The sequence below is a fragment of the Pleuronectes platessa genome, chromosome 7, assembly GCF_947347685.1.
Source record: "Pleuronectes platessa chromosome 7, fPlePla1.1, whole genome shotgun sequence".
In the NCBI taxonomy this organism is placed as follows: Eukaryota; Metazoa; Chordata; class Actinopteri; order Pleuronectiformes; family Pleuronectidae; genus Pleuronectes; species Pleuronectes platessa.
In genome coordinates, this window is record NC_070632.1 from 4,162,979 (window position 1) to 4,189,061 (window position 26,083).

Genomic DNA, 26,083 nt, shown 5'->3' on the forward strand with positions numbered 1-26,083 from the left:
GGGAACCTTAGGCCATCTCTTTTGGTTTTGTCCCAAATTGAACCAGTTTTGGTCTGATATTTTCAAATGCTTTTCTGAGGTATATGAGTGTAACATTTCTCCAGATCCATTCACTGCAATTTTAGGTGGCTCCCAGCACCTTTCTATGCTCACCAACGAACACCGTAGGACTATACAATACGGCATGGTCATAGCAAAAAGGAACATACTAACTTTATGGAAGAGTGGTGAGGCGCCTTCCTTTAAGGCCTGGCTTTCAGAAACTACCAGTCTGCTGCATATGGAAAGGATCCGACACAATGTCTCTCTCAGCTCTGCAGCCTTTGATAAGATTTGGCAACCTTTCTTTTTATATTTGTCAAGAATGACCCAACAGTGATAGTCATGCTCCACTCACATTCCTTTCTACCAACGTAACTTCATGTTTTTGACTTCTATATAATGACAGGTATGTTCTGTAGATAATTGTATGTACTGTTTCAGAGCAGGTCCCCTTTATTTATTTTTTTTTAATTTATTTATTTTTCTCTGTCTCTCTCTCTCTTTGTACTCTCTGTTGTTTTTTTTGCTGTCTGTACAATATGTGTTTGTCCATGAACACTTGTTCAATGTGTCTTTTTTCTGTCACAATATGCTTATTGCCTGTTTTATATATTGAAAATTTATAAATAAAATATGGAAGAATAAAGTGATTTAGCAAAGACAAAGAATAACACTGAGAAGTGAACCATGTAATATTCTTTCCCTGAAGGGCAGAGAAGGTTAAACAGCCAGAGGAGCAGGTGAGATGAATCTTCAGCTGAGTGAGCAACAGAGGAGACGGGATGAAAGAGAAGAGGAAGGTGCCTGAGGAAGAGGATTCTCGTGTCTCACAGTGTGTAGACACCTCACCCGTTGTTCCAGCTCTTCTGATTTAATGAACAGCAGCTGGTGAGGAGCAGTGAGATTCCTTTTTCATTTATGAGCCGTGAGCTTCACTGACTTGCAGCCATCGCTCCACATCTGCTCCCGGTCCCAGGCCGGCCCTGCGTGTCTCTCAGCCGAGCAGGAGCACATACATAACACAATCCGACCAAATAACAAGGTCCCAGGAAAGATTCAGGGGTCAAATCCACACACGTGTCTGTAACAGATATGTCTGTTAATGCTGTCTCTTATTATCATCATCATTAATTCACTATAAAAGCTCCAGCTCCTCCTCTCTGTGTCAGTGCCCAGCTCACCCAGGACGTGTGTCAGAGGCATGTGGTCGATTCCCTGCGGGCGCTGCCTCGTCTGATGGGACTGAATGAATCACACTCATGTCACTGTGGTTGAGGTGAACATTAACTGTAAATGACTTAATGACGACTCGGGGATATTCCAGAAAACAGGAGTGATTCACTTCCCCCCGGAGCTCGGTGTTTTATTTGAATTCCTCATCGTTGATTTGCCGTTAAAAAAAACAAAAAACAGCTAATTTATGTGATGGGATTTAACAGCATCACATTTTCCACATAGTAAAAAAAGTTGGAGCTGAAGAAGCTGCCAACACATCAGTGACATTGTCACCTTGTTAAGTTTTTACAGGAAACATACGAGCAAACATTTACATATCCTGCAAACATGAAGTCAAAATTTGTATATGAAGCTGCCTCCTTCCTCTGAAGCTTTCCTCCGACCGCTCCACTTCATAATAACTTGAAAAGCACCTTTTAACACCCCCCCGGAAATAAATACATGAATAAAGAAATAAACCAAAGGACAGGAAAACTCAAATAAAGAGCTAAAAGATGCTTAACAGCTTTTTGTGGCTGAGAGGAACTGTTGAGTTTGTCTCTGCAAAACAATACGAAACAACACATCATTTGTATTGATTTGATCCATTATCCTTAAAAAAAGGACTGTACCAGATTTAATTTTTGTTTTTGAACGAGTAAAAAATAATCAATTGTGTTTGATTGACTAGAATTTGCCTCCAGAGCAGAGGACCTCAAAAGGAAAGTGGAAAACATGAGGAAAACTAACTTATATTACATTACAGGGACAGAATGTTGCATGGCTCCAGACAAAGAGGAGGATCTTCTTTATTACTTTCTTCAACATTGAAGAAAAATATTTCAGGGACAGGAAATTATGAGAACTTTGGTTACAGCTAGGTTCCCCTCAAACCCAGATCAGCACAACAAAAAGAGTTTTCTTTAAAAAGGTCACTTTTAACACAATTACACTCACGAAGTTACGCTGATTCGTCAGAAGTCTTCTCCGGCTCGGGAGGAGTTTCTTTAAGGCTTGTTGAAGAAAGTAATTCTCATGGTGCTTGTCTGATAAAATGCTTTAGAGTTGCATAATGGGAACTGTTGGATGAAGCGTATGAACTATCGGAGGCTCGACGAGGAGACGCTGCTCACTCACTTTGAGTGTGGTGACGTTGTGCTTTACTGAACTGTATTGAGGTTCTCTTGCATTTCAAAGGTTCACTGGATAAAAGGGACCTTGAGGCCCCAGTGGCTTCAGCTCATCCTCCAAAGTCAAGACGCTCTGGGTAGGAAGCCATGGGGCCTTGTAAGGAGGTTTCTGACCAGGCTGCTGTTTCCTGTACACAGCCAATCAGAGTTTAAGAGAGGTCTCAAGAGTTGTGGTTGCTGTGGACTGATGCAATCATGTGTCTCACTCTGTTAACAACTTAAGGGAAATGTCAAGATAAATTGTTGGAATACTCCTTTAATGGGATTTCGTTTTTTTGCAGGAGACACATCCGGAGAGAATTACAACATACGACCTTTACAGAATGTGAAATGACTGTGGACTCGACACCCAGACACACAAAAACACACACACACACACACATGCACACAAACACACACACACGCACACACACACATACAAACACACACACAAACACACAGTCATGAAGAGGTACCGTTTAAATGGCATCTTATTTGATTTGATACATATATGATAAATATATTATAAACTAAAATTATATTATTAAAAAACATATCTGGCTCTGACAGTTGGAATAAATATTTTTAAATCTCCGACCTTTTGCCAATGAAAACCAAGACTGAACTCAGTGGTCAGACATACAAATCACATTATGTATTAATGTATACAGTGTAGCAGCTATCACAGCTTTTTTTTACATTTTATATTAAAAAAAAAAACTAATTGTAAGTTTTAATTTATATCACAGCAGCCAGGCCTGTGATGTCCACACTACTCCGGTGTTTTCAAGTTCCTAAAAACAGAGAAGTTAGGAAACGTTCTTGGCCTCATTTCAGTTTGAGCAGCTGTAACCTGAGGATTCCCCTTTACTGCCATCACACTGTGCATGTAAACCCAAATGGTGTGGCACAGTCTCAAACTGGTTCCATCTTGGCTTTCAAGTTACCATAAACCTCCTTTATGCCAAACGTCACAATGGGCAGTGTCACCCTTCACAGCTTGCTTCACTAACTCATGCCACCTTGCGTGTTGCCTTTGATCCGCCGACACATCAGGCTCATACAGTCTGTGGTTCACACAGAGCTGCTGTTATGAAAGTGCTCTCCTATGGATTCGCCATGAGGGAGGAAACATCGATGTGTGGTGGGTCCTGATAATCAAACAGTCCCCAGTGTCCCCGTCTGTGATTCACGTTGATCCTTTGCTTTCTCTCTCACTCTCACGTCTCGTCCAGTCGAATCCTCCGGAGACGTTCACCTCTCAGCCGCCACCGCAGCTTCCTTCTCAGAAGAGATTCCTGTTCCATTAAGACTCCTCAATTGATTTTCCCTCGGAGGTTTTAAGTCTATATGAAGCTGTGATTCAATAAGTGTCTCAGTCAGCTCCGTACATGAGCTCACTGCCGGACTTTATCATTAAGATTAAGATTAAGATGCATTTATTTGTCCCAAACACAGGCACACTCATGCAGGTAGGGAAATGTAACCTCTGCTTTTGACCCATCTGGTGCAGGACACACAGAGCAGTGAGCGACCATGTACGGCGCCCGGGTAGCAGATGTTGGGGGAGTAAGGTGCCTTGCTCAGGGGCACTAGACAGGGCAGGGAGAATCCTCTTGGATTTTTGGACAGATCAATCCAGGTTCGTCTTTTTGTTGTTTCTCCGTGGAGTCGAACCAGAGTCGAACCAGAGACCTTTTCTGCCCATAGTCCAAGTTTCTGCCACTCGTCCACCGCCTCTCCCGTGGGGATCATGGTCTCTAATGTGCCATGTTTTCAGGTTGATATCAATTAAAAAAGAACTGAGGGTGACATATTTTAAACACGAGTTATAGGGATTATGGAGAATTTTAGAGTCCCTATGAAAACAAAAGATAAAGTTGAGAATAAAGTCTAGACTAATTCAAAGGATATTTTGGGGTTTTTGAGAATAAAGTTCAAATCTCTTCACAGTCCTGATCACCACGCTGTGATTATGAGCTAAAAGAGAATTTCATTGGAACTAAAACAGACTCTGAAGAAGAATTTCACCATTTGGAAATGTTCAGGAAGCATTTTGCAGAGGAAATTGTATCATATTCTTAAAAGTTCAACTTTTATCTTGAAATACTGTCTATTCCTCAGCATCTTGACTTTGTCTTCGGTTTGCTAAATCCAAAAAAAACCTTCTGATTTTGTTCGACTTTATTCTCAAAATGCTAAATGGATGGAACAGATTGAGTGTGAAAGTGAGAGCGAGAGAGGAGGAAACACAGCAAAGGACACAAGTCAGAGTTGAACCTGCAGCAGAAGATTTCAGCCTCAAGCGCCAGGCAGAACCAAACATTTGTGGAAAATCCTTTGCAATCAGTAACTTGTGGAGCCTTAAGGGCAGAGGAGGTTTCACCTTAGTCCCATGAGGCAAATTGTGACTGTGGGTTATACAAATAAGACACTTGGTTTCATTTTGAATGCATTGTATTGTTCCTGTGTCCTTCTGCATTCATCCTATTGCTTCCGCCGCCATATTTGACCGAACCTACATCAGCATGGAAGTCTAGACTGAAGGAATCTGCTCTATATCAAGTAAACACATGTGACCACACTCCTGTGATCTAGCTTCCACTTGTCTGAAGAGTCAGGGTGGAGCCTCCTCGACACCGTCTATCACATCCTCGCCACATGGGTCAGAGCCTCTTGTGAAGATTGATTCTTGGGGAGGCCAAATGGTCGGCCCTCAGGATGAGATGGTTGTGGAGGATGAGGAATGTGTGGGTCAGATCAGGTTGGAACCAATTCACTGGTTCCAACCTCCAACGTGTGGGATTACACCATAATTGTTCTAATTTAGTTAATATTAGATAACTAATGAAAGGTTTTCTATTTTATTATTCCAGAAGTCAAAAGGTGCTTGGCTTAAAATTTAAAAAAATAATAAATGCTTAATGTTCTGGTATTTACAACAGACAAAATAAAAGCACACAAACACACACACACAGACACACACTGTTTGAGCTGTGTGTTTGTGTGTGATTGTGTGTGTGATTGGATGTGGTGTGACAAGTGAGATTGCCTGGGTGTTTCTGTACTGCTGGAATTTATTAGTCTTTCACAGTCAATAGTGTTAACGACCACAAGAGTCATTTTATGGGTTAGTCTCGCAAAACAGACGACAAAAAATACCTTCAGCTCATAAATCAAGACACATTCTCTGCCCTACGGATCGATACACAAGCTGCTTTCACCAACACAAGGTATCAATGTTGGTATTGAAATCATTGATCCTTGAAGATACTGATTCACACACTGATAATTTTAACAAAGAGACAATCTTTCAAAGTGAAATCACATAAAGAGCATTTTCTGTAACTGTGTGAAATGGGTTGTGAGTTTAAATTGTGATTTTTTTTCCATTTGTAATAATTCTGAATCGTTATTATATTTTTGTGTTTTAGAAAAACGGCTTTTAAAGGCACAGTGAGATTTAAGGTTTGTGCAACAGGGAATCTCCCTCCATTAATTAAAGGTTAACAATTTTTATTGCTCAAATAAAACCTACATGACGTGATGGTAACATGTAAATAGATCGATAAATTATTAATTTTCTAAGGAAATCACAACAGAAAACATTACAGAATAAAAGCACATTCAATGTTTTCCAGTTTAGTTTCACGTTTGAATTCCAAATTTTTAGTTAGTGTTTCTCCTGATGAAATGAAAAAACGACTTTCATCTCAAGACTCTTTATGACACTTTTATATACTTTTTCAAAATTGTATTCAACATTTTAGAAAATTGACATTAAATCATCTAATTTGTCAACAGAGACAAATTAGATGAGAGAAACTAACTCAGATCATAAAATCCAGATTCTCTTGGACGCTGCCATTTGTTGATATTTGCTCTTTTGCCAATTTTTCAGTTAATATATTGTTGTTTTATGTTTTTTGCACTGACCACACCAAGTCAATTTCCTGTATGTGAAAACATTCTTGGCCAATAAAATAATTCTGATTCTGATGCAAGTCCACCAACGCTTCCGGTCCAACATGCTCCGAGTATTTCAAAGTAAAAGGCCCAATGGTTCCACTTTGATTAATTTCATCACAACTGAAATTTATTTAACGTTATAACGAAAGTATTTTATTTTTTACGAATTACTTGCTCTAACTTTTATCTTACCGTTGATACAGTACTTTGTTTAGCATCATTATAAGAGTGCTATATTTACCTTTAATACATTGCACTTTATTGTGACGGTACTTTATTAAATTGTTATCACAACAGCAGTAGTTTAACTTCATTATAGTATAATAAGCAGTACTTTTTATTACTTTATCACAGCAGTACTTTATTTTAATATATTACAGCAGGTCTTCATTTTACTTTATTACAGTAGTAATTTGTTTGAGTCATTACAGCAGTACTTTATTTAACTTTCTTATAGTAGCACTTTATTTAACTTTTTTTCAGCAACACCTTGTTTTGCCTTATCACAGCAGTGCTTTGTTTTGGAGGGATGATTTATACTCTGAGTGTGTGCCTTATCTTCTGGTGCTGGCTCCAGATGTGCTGGGTAAGTACTGAATGTGTCTTCATGGTATTTCTGACAGTGACCAGACCTGCCTGAGATGACCAGGGAGGTCTGGGCCTTTCATCATGCAGCAGCATATCGGAAGACATTTTTGACACTAAAGGATTTAGAGCTACATGAACCAGCTTTTCTTCTTCAATACCAAATACTTTCTGACACCAGCGGAAATATCTCTGAACTAAAGACCTTAAGTTGCTCCCCGTCATGAGGGAGAACGGCAGCAGAAGTGTCAAATCAATTTCAAGAGAGGCATTTAAATACACTTTTCAGTCTTTAGGCCGCGTGAAGATAAGAACAAGGGGTTTAACTCAGCTGAGATGTGATTCTAAAACTACTAAAGAAAAACAAAGAAACTCTTAAAACAGAATAATCAATGTAAAACACAATCAAAATCACAAAATGGAAATGAAATACATTTCAAGACATAATAATCGATCACATTCTATTTCACAGTTCCAGAGCAGTAATAATTAGATCATGATAAAATGAAGGGAATTAAATCCTTTATTGAGTCAGTTATTGATTTGTCATTGGAGGGGGTGTTAACACTCCTCTGATAGGTGGTGACATCTGCCAATTTTGCAGCAGTAGCCCATCGCTGATTCAGGATCGGAACAGAAGGACCTCTTCACACGTGTTTCTGACGTGAGGCTCTAACAGATGAGGAACCAGAACTTCTGAGTTTATATCAGAAATGAGACGTTTATCAAAAGGATCTGTTTATAACCTGAGGCTTCCGTTGTTTTACATCAAGGTGTGTGTTTAAACTCTGAGTGTTTGAAGCACAGACTGCGGACGACGTGACCACTGCCCTAAAGCGTCTCAATCGCCCCCTGGTGACTAGATGCAGTATTGTTCATAAACCCCTACTCCTCTATGTTAGCAGATGGGACATGAACCAAAATATAAAGTCAAACATGATTTCGTTCATTTAAATGCACAAACTCAGGGTTTATTTTGAGGACAGTTTGGTTTCATGTCTGACATGTTGTATTCTTTAACTTCCATAGAAAAAGTTAGATTTTGTGAATTCGTTTCCAATGTAATATCATTATAGCCTCACTACCAGGTGAAGACTGCAAGACCACATATAATCCTGTGAGCTGCATAACCTCGATTTAGAATTACACACTCGCTGCTTGTTAACGTTGTTTCTTTTACTCTGTTATTTAGTTAGAATATCTCATGGTTCATTGGCTTTTCTGATAAGTTTAGTGTTGACTTGTCTATTCCTTTACCAGAAATCCTTTAGCGGCTCCTTGAACAGACACAACAACTGCTGATGAGGTGTTACAGGATCTGAGGAGTTAATGTGTGTAAATTGGTTAAAATGAACAGCCTCTCACGCTGCTGTTTTACGGCCCTTTAAATGTGTTGGTGTGTAATTTGTTGGGTTTCACAGCAGATGTTTGGCTTGTTCTGTGGTTATTTTCAGGCCAGACAAGGCGAGAAGATAGAGGACATAACATTAATTGATTTTAGATTCATGGGCTATTTTTGTTTCCATGAAATGTCCGATTCAGATTAGTGGAAAGAAATGAATTTTACTTCGTTGAGTTTTGACAAAAATGGCATTTTTCCCCTAAAATTTTGTTTCTCATAAACTGAGCAAGAAATGTCCACTTGCACACACAGAACTTTCTCTTTATGATGAAGGTTCTCCTGGAACAAAGATTTTTGAATGGCCTATTGATACATTTTTCAATTTTTTTATTACAGAGAGAGAGAGTAGGCGATGAAGGGGGGCAGACGGAGAGTGGGGGACGACAAGCAGCACAGAGCTGCCGGTCGGACTCGAACCTGGGCCGCTATTGCTGAGGCCTAGACTCAATGACGCGGCTGCTCCACCAGGCGAGCCACACGGCGCCTCTATGACAGATACTTTAAATGTCACAGAGGTAAAACTGTGTGAGTGAGGGTACGTATAGAGCAGACTGATAACATGACGCTTTGTGCAGTCTTCCTCAGGGTGATCATCAGGACTCATGATGAAGCTCCCCAGGCTGGACCGACTCTGACGTCTGACTCTGGCAGAAAACAGCTTTGTATCTCATTATGTTTTACGAGGGTGAATATCTGCATGACTCACAAACATAAATCCATAAACTCATAAACGGCCTGACCGATGCTACTTCCACACAAGGACTAGTTCAGGAGAAGTCACACAGATAACCCTCCTGTCGGTCAACACTGGAGGATATCAGCACCTCGCACCCAGCCACATGTTGGGTTCGTCACGTTTTTCTTTATCTGGGGATCCATGTTTTTATTGTGTCAACTACTTCCTCAAGCAGGTTCTCAGGTCCACTCTAATGAGATAAATACAGTGCGCTGGCTGTCCAACAGTGAAATAAACCACAAAGACACTCAGTAGCTTCTCCTGGAACCGTCACCTTATCGTGGTGGAGAGGTTTGCGTGTCCCTATGAACCTGAGGGCTGTGTTGTCTGGAGCCTTGTGCTCCTGGTAGGGTCTCTCATGGCAGAGTGGTCTCAGGTGAGGGGCCAGACTAAGAATGGTTCAAAAAAAACCTCAATGAATAACGGAAAAAGAGGAGATGTGACCCGGCCCGGAGGAAGCCCGGGGCCCCCGTCTGGAGCTAGGCCCAGACGGAGGGCTCGATGGCGAGCGCCTGGTGGCCGGGTTTGCCACGGAGCCCGGTCGGGCATAGCCCGAACAAACTACGTGGCACCCCCCCCTCTCTTCATCCCATGGGCCCACCACCTGTGGGAAGACCCGTTGGGGTCGGGTGCACAGCCACATGGGTGGCAGCGAAGGTCAGGGGTCTCGACGGACCAGACCCGGGCGGCAGAAGCTGGCTCTGGGGACGTGGAACGTCACCTCGCTGTGGGGAAAGGAACCGGAGCTTGTGAGGGAGGTGGAGCGCTATCAGTTAGATCTGGTGGGGCTTACCTCCGCGCACAGTCTCAGCTCTGGTACCGTACTCCTGGATAAGGGTTGGACTCTATTCTTCTCCGGAGTTGACGAGGGCGTGAGGCGCCGGGCGGGTGTGGGGATACTCATAAATCCCCGGCTGAGCACCGCGGTGTTGGAGTTTACCCCGGTAGACGAGAGGGTCGCCTCCCTGCGCCTAAGGGTTGTAGGGGGGAAAACTCTGACTGTTGTTTGTGCGTATGCACCAAACAGCAGCTCAGAGTACTCGGCCTTCTTGGAGACCCTGAATGGAGTCCTGTATGGGGCTCCAGTAGGGGACTCCGTAGTTCTGCTGGGTGACTTCAACGCCCACGTGGGCAACGATGGAGACACCTGGAGAGGCGTGGTGGGGAGGAACGGCCTCCCTGATCTGAACCCGAACGGTCGTTTGTTATTGGACTTCTGTGCTAGTCATGGATTATCCATAACAAACACCATGTTCGAACATAAGGGTGCTCATAAGTGTACCTGGTACCAGAGTACCCTAGGCCGAAGATCAATGATCGATTTTGTGATTGTGTCATCTGATCTGAGGCCGCATGTTTTGGACACTCGGGTAAAGAGAGGGGCGGAACTGTCAACCGACCACCATCTGGTTGTGAGTTGGATCAGGGAATGGGGGAAATTTCCGGATAGACCTGGTAAGCACAAACGAGTAGTGCGGGTGAACTGGGAACGTCTGGAGGAGGCCCCCGTCCTAGGTATCTTCAACTCACACCTCCGGCGGAGTTTTTCTGGCATTCCTGTGGAGGTTGGGGGCATTGAGCCAGAGTGGGCGGTGTTCAAAGCCTCCATTGCTGAAGCTGCGGTGGCTAGCTGTGGCCTCAGGGTCTTAGGCTCCTCAAGGGGCGGTAACCCTCGGACACCGTGGTGGACACCGGTGGTCAGGGAAGCCGTCCGATTGAAGAAGGAGGCCTTCCGGGATATGATATCCTGGAGGACTCCTGACTCGGTTGCAGGGTACCGACAGGCCCGAAGGGCTGCAGCTGCTGCCGTGTCGGAGGCTAAGCAGCGGGTGTGGGAGAAGTTCGGAGAGGCCATGGAGAAGGACTTTCGGTCGGCACCAAAGTGTTTCTGGAAGACTATCCGGCACCTCAGGAGGGGGAAACGGGGAACCATCCAAGCTGTGTATAGTAAGGATGGGACTCTGTTGACCTCAACTGAGGAGGTCGTCGGACGTTGGAAGGAACACTTTGAGGAACTCCTGAATCCGAATAACACGCCCTCTATGTTGGAGGCAGAGCTCGAGGTTGATGGTGTTTCGTCGTCAATTTCCCTGGTGGAGGTCACTGAGGTAGTCAAACATCTCCGCAGTGGCAAAGCCCCAGGGATTGATGAGATAGTCTTTAGGCCGCGTGAAGATAAGAACAAGGGGTTTAACTCAGCTGAAATGTGATTCTAAAACTACTAAAGAAAAACAAAGAAACTCTTAAAACAGAATAATCAATGTAAAACACAATCAAAATCACAAAATGGAAATGAAATACATTTCAAGACATAATAATCGATCACATTCTATTTCACAGTTCCAGAGCAGTAATAATTAGATCATGATAAAATTAAGGGAACTAAATGCTTTATTGAGTCAGTTATTGATTTGTCATTGGCGGGGGTGTTAACACTCCTCTGATAGGTGGTGACATCTGCCAATTTTGCCGCAGTGGCCCATCGCTGGTTCAGGATCGGAACAGAAGGACCTCTTCACACGTGTTTCTGACGTGAGGCTCTAACAGATGAGGAACCAGAACTTCTGAGTTTATATCAGAAATGAGACGTTTATCGAAAGGATCTGTTTATTACCTGAGGCTTCCGTTGTTTTACATCAAGGTGTGTGTTTAAACTCTGAGTGTTTGAAGCACAGACTGCGGACGACGTGACCACTGCCCTAAAGCGTCTCAATCGCCCCCTGGTGACTAGATGCAGTATTGTTCATAAACCCCTACTCCTCCATGTTAGCAGATGGGACATGAACCAAAATATAAAGTCAAACATGATTTCGTTCATTTAAATGCACAAACTCAGGGTTTATTTTGAGGACAGTTTGGTTTCATGTCTGACATGTTGTATTCTTTAACTTCCATAGAAAAAGTTAGATTTTGTGAATTCGTTTCCAATGTAATATCATTATAGCCTCACTACCAGGTGAAGACTGCAAGACCACATATAATCCTGTGAGCTGCATAACCTCGATTTAGAATTACACACTCGCTGCTTGTTAACGTTGTTTCTTTTACTCTGTTATTTAGTTAGAATATCTCATGGTTCATTGGCTTTTCTGATAAGTTTAGTGTTGACTTGTCTATTCCTTTACCAGAAATCCTTTAGCGGCTCCTTGAACAGACACAACAACTGCTGATGAGGTGTTACAGGATCTGAGGAGTTAATGTGTGTAAATTGGTTAAAATGAACAGCCTCTCACGCTGCTGTTTTACGGCCCTTTAAATGTGTTGGTGTGTAATTTGTTGGGTTTCACAGCAGATGTTTGGCTTGTTCTGTGGTTATTTTCAGGCCAGACAAGGCGAGAAGATAGAGGACATAACATTAATTGATTTTAGATTCACGGGCTATTTTTGTTTCCATGAAATGTCCGATTCAGATTAGTGGAAAGAAATGAATTTTACTTCGTTGAGTTTTGACAGAAATGGCATTTTTCCCCTAAAATTTTGTTTCTCATAAACTGAGCAAGAAATGTCCACTTGCACACACAGAACTTTCTCTTTATGATGAAGGTTCTCCTGGAACAAAGATTTTTGAATGGCCTATTGATACATTTTTCAATTTTTTTATTACAGAGAGAGAGAGTAGGCGATGAAGGGGGGCAGACGGAGAGTGGGGGACGACAAGCAGCACAGAGCTGCCGGTCGGACTCGAACCTGGGCCGCTATTGCTGAGGCCTAGACTCAATGACGCGGCTGCTCCACCAGGCGAGCCACACGGCGCCTCTATGACAGATACTTTAAATGTCACAGAGGTAAAACTGTGTGAGTGAGGGTACGTATAGAGCAGACTGATAACATGACGCTTTGTGCAGTCTTCCTCAGGGTGATCATCAGGACTCATGATGAAGCTCCCCAGGCTGGACCGACTCTGACGTCTGACTCTGGCAGACAACAGCTTTGTATCTCATTATGTTTTACGAGGGTGAATATCTGCATGACTCACAAACATAAATCCACAAACTCATAAACGGCCTGACCGATGCTACTTCCACACAAGGACTAGTTCAGGAGAAGTCACACAGATAACCCTCCTGTCGGTCAACACTGGAGGATATCAGCACCTCGCACCCAGCCACATGTTGGGTTCGTCACGTTTTTCTTTATCTGGGGATCCATGTTTTTATTGTGTCAACTACTTCCTCAAGCAGGTTCTCAGGTCCACTCTAATGAGATAAATACAGTGCGCTGGCTGTCCAACAGTGAAATAAACCACAAAGACACTCAGTAGCTTCTCCTGGAACCGTCACCTTATCGTGGTGGAGAGGTTTGCGTGTCCCTATGAACCTGAGGGCTGTGTTGTCTGGAGCCTTGTGCTCCTGGTAGGGTCTCTCATGGCAGAGTGGTCTCAGGTGAGGGGCCAGACTAAGAATGGTTCAAAAAAAACCTCAATGAATAACGGAAAAAGAGGAGATGTGACCCGGCCCGGAGGAAGCCCGGGGCCCCCGTCTGGAGCTAGGCCCAGACGGAGGGCTCGATGGCGAGCGCCTGGTGGCCGGGTTTGCCACGGAGCCCGGTCGGGCATAGCCCGAACAAACTACGTGGCACCCCCCCCTCTCTTCATCCCATGGGCCCACCACCTGTGGGAAGACCCGTTGGGGTCGGGTGCACAGCCACATGGGTGGCAGCGAAGGTCAGGGGTCTCGACGGACCAAACCCGGGCGGCAGAAGCTGGCTCTGGGGACGTGGAACGTCACCTCGCTGTGGGGAAAGGAACCGGAGCTTGTGAGGGAGGTGGAGCGCTATCAGTTAGATCTGGTGGGGCTTACCTCCACGCACAGTCTCAGCTCTGGTACCGTACTCCTGGATAAGGGTTGGACTCTATTCTTCTCCGGAGTTGACGAGGGCGTGAGGCGCCGGGCGGGTGTGGGGATACTCATAAATCCCCGGCTGAGCGCCGCGGTGTTGGAGTTTACCCCGGTAGACGAGAGGGTCGCCTCCCTGCGCCTAAGGGTTGTAGGGGGGAAAACTCTGACTGTTGTTTGTGCGTATGCACCAAACAGCAGCTCAGAGTACTCGGCCTTCTTGGAGACCCTGAATGGAGTCCTGTATGGGGCTCCAGTAGGGGACTCCGTAGTTCTGCTGGGTGACTTCAACGCCCACGTGGGCAACGATGGAGACACCTGGAGAGGCGTGGTGGGGAGGAACGGCCTCCCTGATCTAAACCCGAGCGGTCGTTTGTTATTGGACTTCTGTGCTAGTCATGGATTATCCATAACAAACACCATGTTTGAACATAAGGGTGCTCATAAGTGTACCTGGTACCAGAGTACCCTAGGCCGAAGATCAATGATCGATTTTGTGATTGTGTCATCTGATCTGAGGCCGCATGTTTTGGACACTCGGGTAAAGAGAGGGGCGGAACTGTCAACCGATCACCATCTGATTGTGAGTTGGATCAGGGAATGGGGGAAATTTCCGGATAGACCTGGTAAGCCCAAACGAGTAATGCGGGTGAACTGGGAACGTCTGGAGGAGGCCCCCGTCCTAGGTATCTTCAACTCACACCTCCGGCGGAGTTTTTCTGGCATTCCTGTGGAGGTTGGGAGCATTGAGCCAGAGTGGGCGGTGTTCAAAGCCTCCATTGCTGAAGCTGCGGTGGCTAGCTGTGGCCTCAGGGTCTTAGGCTCCTCAAGGGGTGGTAACCTTCGGACACCGTGGTGGACACCGGTGGTCAGGGAAGCCGTCCGATTGAAGAAGGAGGCCTTCCGGGATATGATATCCTGGAGGACTCCGGACTCGGTTGCAGGGTACCGACAGGCCCGAAGGGCTGCAGCTGCTGCCGTGTCGGAGGCTAAGCAGCGGGTGTGGGAGAAGTTCGGAGAGGCCATGGAGAAGGACTTTCGGTCGGCACCAAAGTGTTTCTGGAAGACTATCCGGCACCTCAGGAGGGGGAAACGGGGAACCATCCAAGCTGTGTATAGTAAGGATGGGACTCTGTTGACCTCAACTGAGGAGGTCGTTGGACGTTGGAAGGAACACTTTGAGGAACTCCCGAATCCGAATAACACGCCCTCTATGTTGGAGGCAGAGCTCGAGGTTGATGGTGTTTCGTCGTCAATTTCCCTGGTGGAGGTCACTGAGGTAGTCAAACATCTCCGCAGTGGCAAAGCCCCAGGGATTGATGAGATCCAGCCAGAAATGCTAAAGGCTCTGGGTGTTGAGGGGCTGTCATGGTTGACACGCCTATTCAACATCGCGTGGGAGTCGGGTACAGTGCCAAAGGAGTGGCAAACCGGGGTCGTGGTTCCCCTGTTCAAAAAGGGGGACCAGAGAGTGTGTACCAATTATCGGGGTATCACACTTCTCAGCCTCCCTGATAAAGTCTACTCCAAGGTGCTGGAAAGGAGGGTTCGGCCGATCGTCGAACCTCAGATTGAAGAGGAACAATGCGGTTTTCGCCCCGGACGTGGAACTACGGACCAGCTCTTCACTCTCGCAAGGATCCTGGAGGGGGCCTGGGAGTATGCCCATCCGGTCCACTTGTGTTTTGTGGATCTGGAGAAGGCGTATGACCGGGTCCCCCGGGAGAAACTGTGGGAGGTGCTGCGGGAGTATGAGGTAAGGGGGTCTCTCCTCAGGGCCATCCAATCTCTGTACTCCCAAAGCGAGAGCTGTGTTCGGGTCCTCGGCAGCCAGTCAGTTTCGTTCTCAGTGGGTGCTGGTCTCCGCCAGGGCTGCGCCTTGTCACCAATCCTGTTTGTGATATACATGGACAGGATATCGAGGCGTAGTCGTGGTGGGGAGGGGTTGCAGTTCGGTGGTCTGAGGATCTCGTCACTGCGGATGATGTGGTCCTCATTGGATCATCGGCTTGTGACCTTCAGCACTCACTGGATCGGCTGGCGGCCGAGTGTGAAGCGGCTGGGATGAGGATCAGCACCGCTAAATCTGAGGCCATGACTCTTAGCAGGAAACCGATGGATTGCTTACTCCGGGTAGGAAATGAGTCCTTAGCCCAAGTGAGTTCAAGTACCTCGGGGTCTTGTTCGCGAGTGAGGGTACTATGGAGCGTGAGATTGGTGAATCGGAGCAGCGGGGGGCGGTATTGCGTTCGCTTTACCGCACCGTTGTAACGAAAAGAGAGCTGAGCCGCAAGGCAAAGATCTCGATCTACCGGTCGATCTTCGTTCCTATCCTCACCTATGGTCATGAGGGCTGGGTGATGACCGAAAGGACGAGATCGCGGGTACAAGCGGCCGAGATGAGTTTTCTCAGAAGGGTGGCTGGCGTCTCCCTTAGGGATAGGGTGAGAAGCTCAGTCATCCGTGAGGAACTCGGATTAGAGCCGCTGCTCCTTTACTTAGAAAGGAGTCAGCTGAGGTGGTTCGGGCATCTGGTAAGGATGCCCACTGGGCGCCTCCCTTGGGAGGTTTTTCAGGCACGTCCAGTGGGGAGGAGACCTCGGGGAAGACCCAGGACTAGGTGGAGAGATTATATCTCAACACTGGCCTGGGAACGCCTCGGGATCCCCCCGTCAGAGCTGGTCAATGTGGCCCGGGAAAGGGAAGTCTGGGGCCCCCTGCTTGAGCTGCTCCCCCCGCGACCCGACCCCGGATAAGCGGATGACGATGAGATGAGGGGAGATGAGACTCAGTAGAACACACGCCTCAGCCACGGCCATTTCATTTCAACACCAAGTGAGTCATGTTTGTTTGGACATTGCTCTACAGCTACTGAAGATTTATATAAACTGTTAAATACTAAATCATCACAGCTACAGTTACAGGTTCTTTAGTCGTACTTGTTAACTTTAAAAAGCCTACCCCGACACTGAAAACACATTTCATTCACTCGATCTGGATTTTTATTTGGATCAGTATCAAATTCCACACGCTCATAGATATCAGTGCATTTAATATGCCTGATTTGTTTCATCAGAATCGATGAATTATTCTCTGGGAAATCTTTGAAAATGTCAGAAAAGTGCAATGTTAAAGAAATTGAGTTTTTTGTTTTTTCTGGACCTGCTCCTTTGTCCGGATCCATGTGGAAGTACAGTGCTACTAACCCTTTCTTTCATTCTGGTCCATCCTTCCAACAAGTTTCTTGCTAATCCATTCTGTAGTTGTTGTGTGATCCTGCTAGAGACACACTGAGAGTTAATCCGATGTTTGCGCTGCAGCTTTAAGTTGGTGCAGTTCAAACAAATGAGGGACAGTCTTGTGTGGTCTGTTGGTGCCTGAGCAGCATGGCAGTGTTTTCATATCATTATATTAAACATAATAACAAAGACTGGCACTGGTTGTTCTTCAGTGATCTGAAAAGAATGAAGAGAAACTCCCTCCTCTTCCACCCACTGTGCTCACTCCAGTAGGTGAGCTGTCATCTGGTTTGAGTTTGAGAGGGACATGGGGTGATTTGTGAGTTTACGATTCAGTCAGGTTTCGTTTATTTCTGTCGTTATCCCATTCTACGCACACTCTAGCGTATCGTTTCTGACATAGAGGAACCACAACAAATCGCGGGAGTTGTTTCTGGGACGGTAGACATCCCAGATACCCAAATTAACGTGTAAAGCAATACAAAAGTGGAATTTTCATAATATGTCCCCTTTAACAACAAATGGACAGAGATCTGATCCAAAGTGCGGATCGGATGTGTCGAGATCCAATCACTAAAACCACATTCAGAGGGGGGGACAGTTGGGTTGAGATCTACCTGGTTTTAAGTCTCTGTACAGACGTTTTCAGACATCAGCTTCTGAGGAAGTCTGCACATTGACACTGGCGTCAGGCTCGCATCACAACAAGCTCTCCCGGCGTCTCCGTCATTGTCTTCGACTTGTATGAAGACAGTTGTCAATTTAGCGCCTTTGTTGCTCAATTAGCAAGGTTTTTTCAAAAAAACTCTGAGAAAATAATTAAAGCTCTGGATTGTCACATGTGGATATGAAAAAGACAGGGCTGCGGTTCGTTAACGAGGAGAAAAGACATAAGTGGGTCACATTCTGTGGTTGGATAAGTTAGGGGAAGGAGGTGACATGTCATGGACAGCTGTCACTGTTGTCTCACAATTACTGGGCACGTCCAGATGTTTGACTGTTAACATGTGTGTTCTCAAGTTCATTGCATCAAACAACTTTCGGTGATGCTGCGATGCTTTATTCAATTAGTACGGTGGCCCTGAGAGCTCAACGAACAGCAACTTAAGAAAACACATGCAAGTTAACAAAACACAAGCAAAGTAAGAAAACATCTTCATCAATTTCACAACACAACACATTATGGAAACGCACTGCAAATAGACAAAGGCAAATAGAGAAACGTGAAGAAAAAGAGGAGAAACAACAATGGAAGTGTTTCCAGAGGACAGCTATAAGTGATGGACACTGCTGCCACAGGAGACACAAAAATGTGGCCGACTTGGCTGAGGAGCTCTCTGTGATACTCGTGGACCAGGACCTCGTGGTGTGGATCATGGACAACATCACTGACCGATGTATTTCAGGCTGCAAGGCACAGTCCAGGGAACTGCCTTTATCTTAGTTCATTCTTTACACCTCTGACTCGGAGTCTGAAACTGTTCCTAGAGCGGTGCAGCTCCAGAACAAACTGGACTGGTAGGACATCACTGAGCTCCTCTGGTGGTGGAGCTGGGAGGGAGAGGAAAGCTCTCATGGACAAATGACCCCTCTTGTCCCCTCTGGAGTTAGCTGAGGTTACACAGACTCCTCCAGCCATGTCCTCGAGGAGCGGCTCTCCCTCTGCTTAGGACTGAAAACAACAAAACATTTTATACAAGTTCTATAAATAGTCTGCATCTCACATTGCACATGTATAGGCCTTGTTTGAGTCTAAATTTGATTTTAGATTTTTCCCACTGGAATATTATACATTCATAGACGTATGAACAGTCTGAATCACAGTGTAACATCTGGCACATCGCACACCTAGATATAGTATTTCTATTTCTGTCTTTTATTTTTCCATTTAATTTTTTTTCTTACCACATTTTCCATAGCGGCTGTTTAAAAAAATCAAATCGCCCCTGAGGAGATGAATTTAAAGTTTCATCTTACCGTAACTCAATCTCGGAGCTCATCGGGTATCGAGAAGCAACATAATCGGGTGTTATGTGTGGAGATATCAGGCCAAGACGCCATCTTCCATTCAACGCACATTGTTAGAGTCCGACTAGTTTCTTTAATAACCCAAGTCGAGTGTTTCTCCGCACAAACACAAACAGAGATCGTGTCAGGATAAATCCATTCTAGTTTTGCCGTCTCCTGATGGGTGTGAGGTTTGAAACTCCAATGGGACAAAGTTTAAATCAGTTTATTGTTTTCTTTTTCAGTTTCTGGAAAAGCCGTTTTACAACAGCAACACACGAAACCATGTCAAGTGTGTGCACTGTCCTCGTGTGTCATCGTGTATTAACATGTCCTCAATTAGGATTTACATTGTTAATTGGGTTTTACGAGCTCTTTGCTAAACCACGAACAATGGGAAGAGAGGGCTGAGAAAAGTCTGAGCTCAACCACAGAGTCGTCAACCATTGGACGCAGAGCTGAGTCACTACTGGGACAGGACGGGGCTTTTTATGGTTTTATCCATATATGTTGTTTCAAGACTGTTTTACAACACAAATACATTTGTCACATAAAAATGTATGATGAGAATAAAAGCTGTACAAGTAACTGGAACACTTTAGATCTCAGTGGCACAGGTCTCACTGATCTCAGCTCAGCTCTGCAACGACCTGGTTAGTGTTTTGTCTTCTCTGGACATGTTGTCTTATTCCTCCGTCCTGTTCTCTGGATGCGAGCACCTGCCACATGATGCAAATGTAAATCCAGCTCCTCTCTGGGTCGTATTCAGGACTGAGGTGTTTCATTTCAGGTGGACGGGCCTCAGAGCTTTGCACAGAGCTTCTCTCTCTCTGCAGCCGTCCTGACTCTGAAACTCGTCCTCTTCAAAGTAAATAAAACACAAAAGTCGATCTGATGTTTTTCCTCTTCTTTAATTCGGAGCTAAATTTGCAGGATGTGCCTTTTGTGTTTTTATTGCTCTTCCCAAATTAGTTCAGCAACTATTGACTTCAAATATTTAACACATTATTTAACACCTTCAACCAGCTCCACATTAACACTGTGACAAATCAAAGAAACTAACCCTTGGTGAATCAATCTTTGAATCCAGGGTTGGTAATTCTGGAAAACAGTGAAGCCTGTGTCTGGCTAACCTCTGGCCGTTGTCGTGCTTAAAAAAAACATGATAACAAAATAATTGTAAATCATTAATTTATTTTTGATGAAGCAATTCTATTTGGCAAAACTCCCTCTTGATATGAAGCCTATATAAAGGATGACTTATTAAAACTTGCACTTAGTACTTTTCCTCTTCTTCCTGCCCTTAAGTCCCACAGTCAACAACATGTTTGGACACAACTCTGACCCTGCTTTTAAAATATCAGTCCTCTACATTTGACTCAGCTGCTCTATCAAAAGCGACCTCATGTGACACAATGGAAACTGAAGAACAGAAATGCCCGGCCGTGCTGCCGCTGGACCCCAGTGGGCTTTCCCATCTGAGCTCAGCAGCCAGCTGGGAGCGACACTGTGGTTGTGGTGGAGGTCTGGCTCAGACCATGTTGGAGTGATCTGATTTTGTTCTATAATAACCCAATAAAATCCCTCCGTCATGCAAAGTCATCACAGAGGACAGAGAGATAGAGAGATGGATAGATAGATATATAGATATGTAGATCGATAGATAGATACAGATATATGGGATCGATAGAGAGATAAAGGGGGAGGGGGGGATTAGTACATACAGCTTTAAGTACTCAAAAGGCACTTGTGAGATGGCTCATCCAGCTTTCAAAGTAAACTCCCCACGGAGCCTTTTAGTGACGCAAAGTGAGGAGAAAACTTTTGAGGGGGACTCCCACACACTGGGACGTCAACACTTCTATAGATTAAATGACTGTGTGGGAAAGAAACATGCTGAGCAAATGTTTAATCTTCTAAGCCGGTGCCAACTAATCGGGTTTTCTCATCTGCATCCCGGTAATATTGACATGGCCCAACAGAAGTTTAGATCAATAGAACAAAAGAAAGTTTAGAGACATATTGAACCATCCTGCTTTCGTTTACAACACTGTTTTTACTTATCTGACCTTTACACAGTAAATGTCTTACAGCCTACATTTTATTTACAAATTAACATTCTTTGTACTTAATGAATTTAATTGGCTTTTTAACTTTTAAAGACTGAAACATGGCATTTTGTTTAATAGCCTGGTTTAATAATGAATAAGACCGACTGTTGGCTAAATGTATTTTCATGCTTTGGAATAAAAAGCAAAGACATTCATTGTTTTAAATTATATTCTTTATTTCTATATTGTTACTTATCCCCATCAATCAACCAATCAATCAACCAATCAATCAATCAATCAGTCCATCTATCAATCAATCAACCAACCAACCAATCAATCAATCAATCAATCAATCAATCAATCAATCAATCAATCAATCAATCAATCAATCAATCCATCTATCTGTCTATCTGTCTGTCTGTCTGTCTATGCCAAGCCACCCAGAGAGAGAAATGGAAAAGGCCAGAGAGAGAGACAGAGAGGTAGAGAGCGAGAGAGAGAGAGAGGGGGAGAGAGAGAGAGAGAGAGAGAGAGAGAGAGAGAGAGAGAGAGAGAGAGAGAGAGAGAGAGAGAGAAAGAGGAGGTGTGGTGTGTGGGTGGGCAGGACCGCGAGGTTAGCGCATGCTTTTATTTTGAAACGGTCTCTCTGCCGTGTGTGTATGTGTGCGTGTGCGTGCGTGTGTGTGTGTGAGTATGTTTGTGACCTGAGATTGGCTGGAGCGACGCGCGGGCTCTGCCTGTTGCGCACTTGGCGTCACACACGGACAGCAGCGCACAGCAGCTGCGTGGATGCGCGGAGCCGCTAATGGACTTTCCCCACTCTCTTTTCCTGGCAGTGGTTTTATGACTCGGATCCTCTCGGGCCGGCGGCTGCTCTCATCCAACCCGGGGACTCATTACAACGTGGCACCGTTACGCATCCAGTGGCCGCGGCAAGACACGCGCGCACACACTCGAGGTGCGTGGATTTCTCTTTAAATCTCTTTTTCAGTGTGTGGGTGTGCGTGTGCGTATTTTAGCCTAATTACCTGCCCTCGTGCACTAACAGGTGTGCGTCTAAGTGTGTGTGTGTTTGTGCGCGCGCGGGTCTCTCTTTGTTTTTCTGCGTGTGTGCGTGCGTCCAGCAGCACTTTCACTTTCATTAGGTGCGTGTAGGATTTTCATTGCACAAGAGGTGTTTGAGTTCCGCCACAGGACAAACGAACCCCCCCCCCCCCCTTCCTCCTGATCTGGGTGTTTGGATTTGTGCACGAAGCAAATAAAGTGCGCGCGGCGGAGGCTGCAGGGAGCTGGAGTCCTGCAGAGCAGAGATCCCGAGCGACGAGGTGAGTCTTTGTGGATCCCCTGTGGGGGATTCACTGGTCCCACTCTGGCAGACCAGTAGCCTGAGGTCCCAGTGCGTAAACGTCTGCGCTCAACCAGTGAAACAGAAAAGTGTTCAACAGATCAGGTTACGCAGCGGAGAAGTCATCTCCAATGAGCGCAGCTTTAGAGGAACAGAGGACAGTCCGAGTTAAGGCTCTTTTTAGAAGGTGTGGAAGAGGCGGAACACGAGGTTTCATCCTTTCTTCCCTCAGGAGTGAAATGAGAGAGAGATTAGGGAGAGGAGTGGAGGAGGTTCACTCTGTCATTTTCTACATCGTCTCTTAAAACGTTCAGTTTTGGTGACGACTCGCAGCTTCTGCTCCCACTGCGAGATGAAGGCTCGTTTTCCAACTGTGACCAACTGATTGCGCTGTCTGTTCTATCGGATACCCTCCTCTTCGTCACCTCTCTCCAGGTGCCTTCTCCTGTTTTCTCCTCTCCGATCATTCTCCCTCTTCAAGTGTCTCATCTTTCTCTCTCCTCTCCTCTTCTTTCTTCTCCTCTCTCATCATTCTCTCTCTTCTAATGTCTCACCTCTCTCTGACTGTCTCCCTCTCTCCGGGTGTCTCCTCTCTGAAAATTCTCTCTCTTCAAGTGTCTCATCTTTCTCTCTCCTCTCCTCTTCTATCTTCTCCTCTCTCATCATTCTTTCTCTTCTAATGTCTCATCTCTCTCTCCTCTCCTCGTCTGTTTTTTCTTCTTCTTCTTCTCGTGTCCGGCTCAGAAAAGAGAAGCAGAATATTCAAACTAACATCTCTTGTCTCCGATGTTATCAAAAGGTCCAATTTATCAATTTGCTTTATGCGAATAAACTTGTAACCACTTATTTGACCCCCCCCCCTCCCCAGCCAGCAGCAGATCACACAAAGCAAACTGTTCCATCTCCGGCTGTTGTTGCCCATGAGCTGACAGTCCCAGTCGATATTCACATCAGCCAGCATCATATTGATATTCTCTCTCATAGATGGATATGTCCCACCATCAGTAACAGCAGTTGGTTGAATGGATTCTCTGCTCTGACATCATTCATCTTCTATAACATAATCTAACTGCTGCTCTGTGCTTGTTGCTCGGTCCTGTCTCTCTCCGGCCGCGTCCAAACGGATATGTCTTAGTTTTAAAAACCCGTTCTTGCCGTCCACACTTCCCCTGACTTTTCAAGATGCTTGTTTTAGACGAGCAGAAACGGAGAGTTTGCAGATACTCCAGATATCTGTTCCTTTTCATTTACTCTGCAGCTTAGAAATTCCAGAGTAAACCATCTGCCTCTGGTGTGTTTGTGCGATATGAATGTTCCTGTGTGTTGGAGCGATATGAAGGTTCATGTGTGTTTGTATTACATGAAGGTTCAGGTGTGTTTGTGTTACATGAAGGTTCAGGTGTGTTTGTGTTACATGAAGGTTCAGGTGTGTTTGTGTTACATGAAGGTTCAGGTGTGTTTGTGTTACATGAAGGTTCAGGTGTGTTTGTGCGATGTGAATGTTCAGTTGTGTTTGTGCGATATGAATGTTCAGGTGTGTTTGTGCGATATGAAGTTTCAGGTGTGTTAGTGCGATATGAAGGTTCAGGTGTGTTTGTGTTACATGAAGGTTCAGGTGTGTTTGTGTTACATGAAGGTTCAGGTGTGTTTGTGTTACATGAAGGTTCAGGTGTGTTTGTGTTACATGAATGTTCAGGTGTGTTTGTGCGTTATGAATGTTCAGGTGTGTTTGTGCGATATGAATGTTCAGGTGTGTTTGTGCGATATGAATGTTCCTGTGTGTTGGAGCGATATGAAGGTTCATGTGTGTTTGTATTACATGAAGGTTCAGGTGTGTTTGTGTTACATGAAGGTTCAGGTGTGTTTGTGTTACATGAAGGTTCAGGTGTGTTTGTGTTACATGAAGGTTGAGGTGTGTTTGTGCGTTGTGAATGTTCAGGTGTGTTTGTGCGATATGAAGGTTCAGGTGTGTTAGTGCGATATGAAGGTTCAGGTGTGTTTGTGTTACATGAAGGTTCAGGTGTGTTTGTGTTACAAGAAGGTTCAGGTATGTTTGTGTTACATGAAGGTTCAGGTGTGTTTGTGTTACATGAAGGTTCAGGTGTGTTTGTGTTACATGAAGGTTCAGGTGTGTTTGTGTTACATGAAGGTTGAGGTGTGTTTGTGCGTTGTGAATGTTCAGGTGTGTTTGTGCGATATGAAGGTTCAGGTGTGTTAGTGCGATATGAAGGTTCAGGTGTGTTTGTGCGTTATGAATGTTCAGGTGTGTTTGTGCGATATGAATGTTCAGGTGTGTTTGTGCGATATGAATGTTCCTGTGTGTTTGTGCGATATGAATGTTCCTGTGTGTTTGTGCGATATGAATGTTCCTGTGTGTTTGTGCGATATGAATGTTCCTGTGTGTTTGTGCGATATGAATGTTCCTGTGTGTTTGTGCGATATGAATGTTCCAGTGTGTTTGTGCGATATGAATGTTCCTGTGTGTTTGTGCGATATGAATGTTCCTGTGTGTTTGTGCGATATGAATGTTCCTGTGTGTTTGTGCGATATGAATGTTCCTGTGTGTTTGTGCGATATGAATGTTCCTGTGTGTTTGTGCGAAATGAATGTTCCTGTGTGTTTGTGCGATATGAATGTTCCTGTGTGTTTGTACGATATGAATGTTCCTGTGTGTTTGTGCGATATGAATGTTCCTGTGTGTTTGTGCGATATGAAGGTTCCTGTGTGTTTGTGCGATATGAAGGTTCAGGTGTGTTTGTGCGATATGAAGGTTCAGGTGTGTTTGTGCGATATGAAGGTTCAGGTGTGTTTGTGCGATATGAAGGTTCAGGTGTGTTTGTGCGATATGAAGGTTCAGGTGTGTTTGTGCGATATGAAGGTTCAGGTGTGTTTGTGCGATATGAAGGTTCAGGTGTGTTTGTGCGATATGAAGGTTCAGGTGTGTTTGTGTTACATGAAGGTTCAGGTGTGTTTGTGTTACATGAAGGTTCAGGTGTGTTTGTGTTACATGAAGGTTCAGGTGTGTTTGTGTTACATGAAGGTTCAGGTGTGTTTGTGTTACATGAAGGTTCAGGTGTGTTTGTGCGATATGAAGGTTCAGGTGTGTTTGTGCGATATGAAGGTTCAGGTGTGTTGGTGCGATATGAAGGTTCAGGTGTGTTTGTGCGATATGAAGGTTCAGGTGTGTTTGTGTTACATGAAGGTTCAGGTGTGTTTGTGCGATATGAAGGTTCAGGTGTGTTTGTGCGATATGAAGGTTCAGGTGTGTTTGTGCGATATGAAGGTTCAGGTGTGTTTGTGCGATATGAAGGTTCAGGTGTGTTTGTGCGATATGAAGGTTCAGGTGTGTTGGTGCGATATGAAGGTTCAGGTGTGTTTGTGCGATATGAAGGTTCAGGTGTGTTTGTGTTACATGAAGGTTCAGGTGTGTTTGTGTTACATGAAGGTTCAGGTGTGTTTGTGTGATATGAAGGTTCATGTGTGTTTGT

General features: G+C 44.8%; 1 protein-coding gene across 2 annotated transcripts in view; it reads left to right on the forward strand.

Annotated features, from left to right (window-relative positions):
* The first annotated feature begins 21,979 nt into the window (after nucleotides 1-21,979).
* The window catches only part of il34 (interleukin 34), a 41,426-nt gene continuing 37,322 nt past the window's right edge, over nucleotides 21,980-26,083 (forward strand). Inside the window, exon 1 of one of the 2 annotated variants that reach the window (XM_053427405.1) lies at nucleotides 21,980-22,208. The gene's annotated coding sequence lies outside the window, so the exon portion shown is untranslated. Of the gene's footprint in view, nucleotides 22,209-22,479; nucleotides 22,576-26,083 lie in introns of those variants that run through there. The other variant, XM_053427407.1, reaches the window with a different exon arrangement.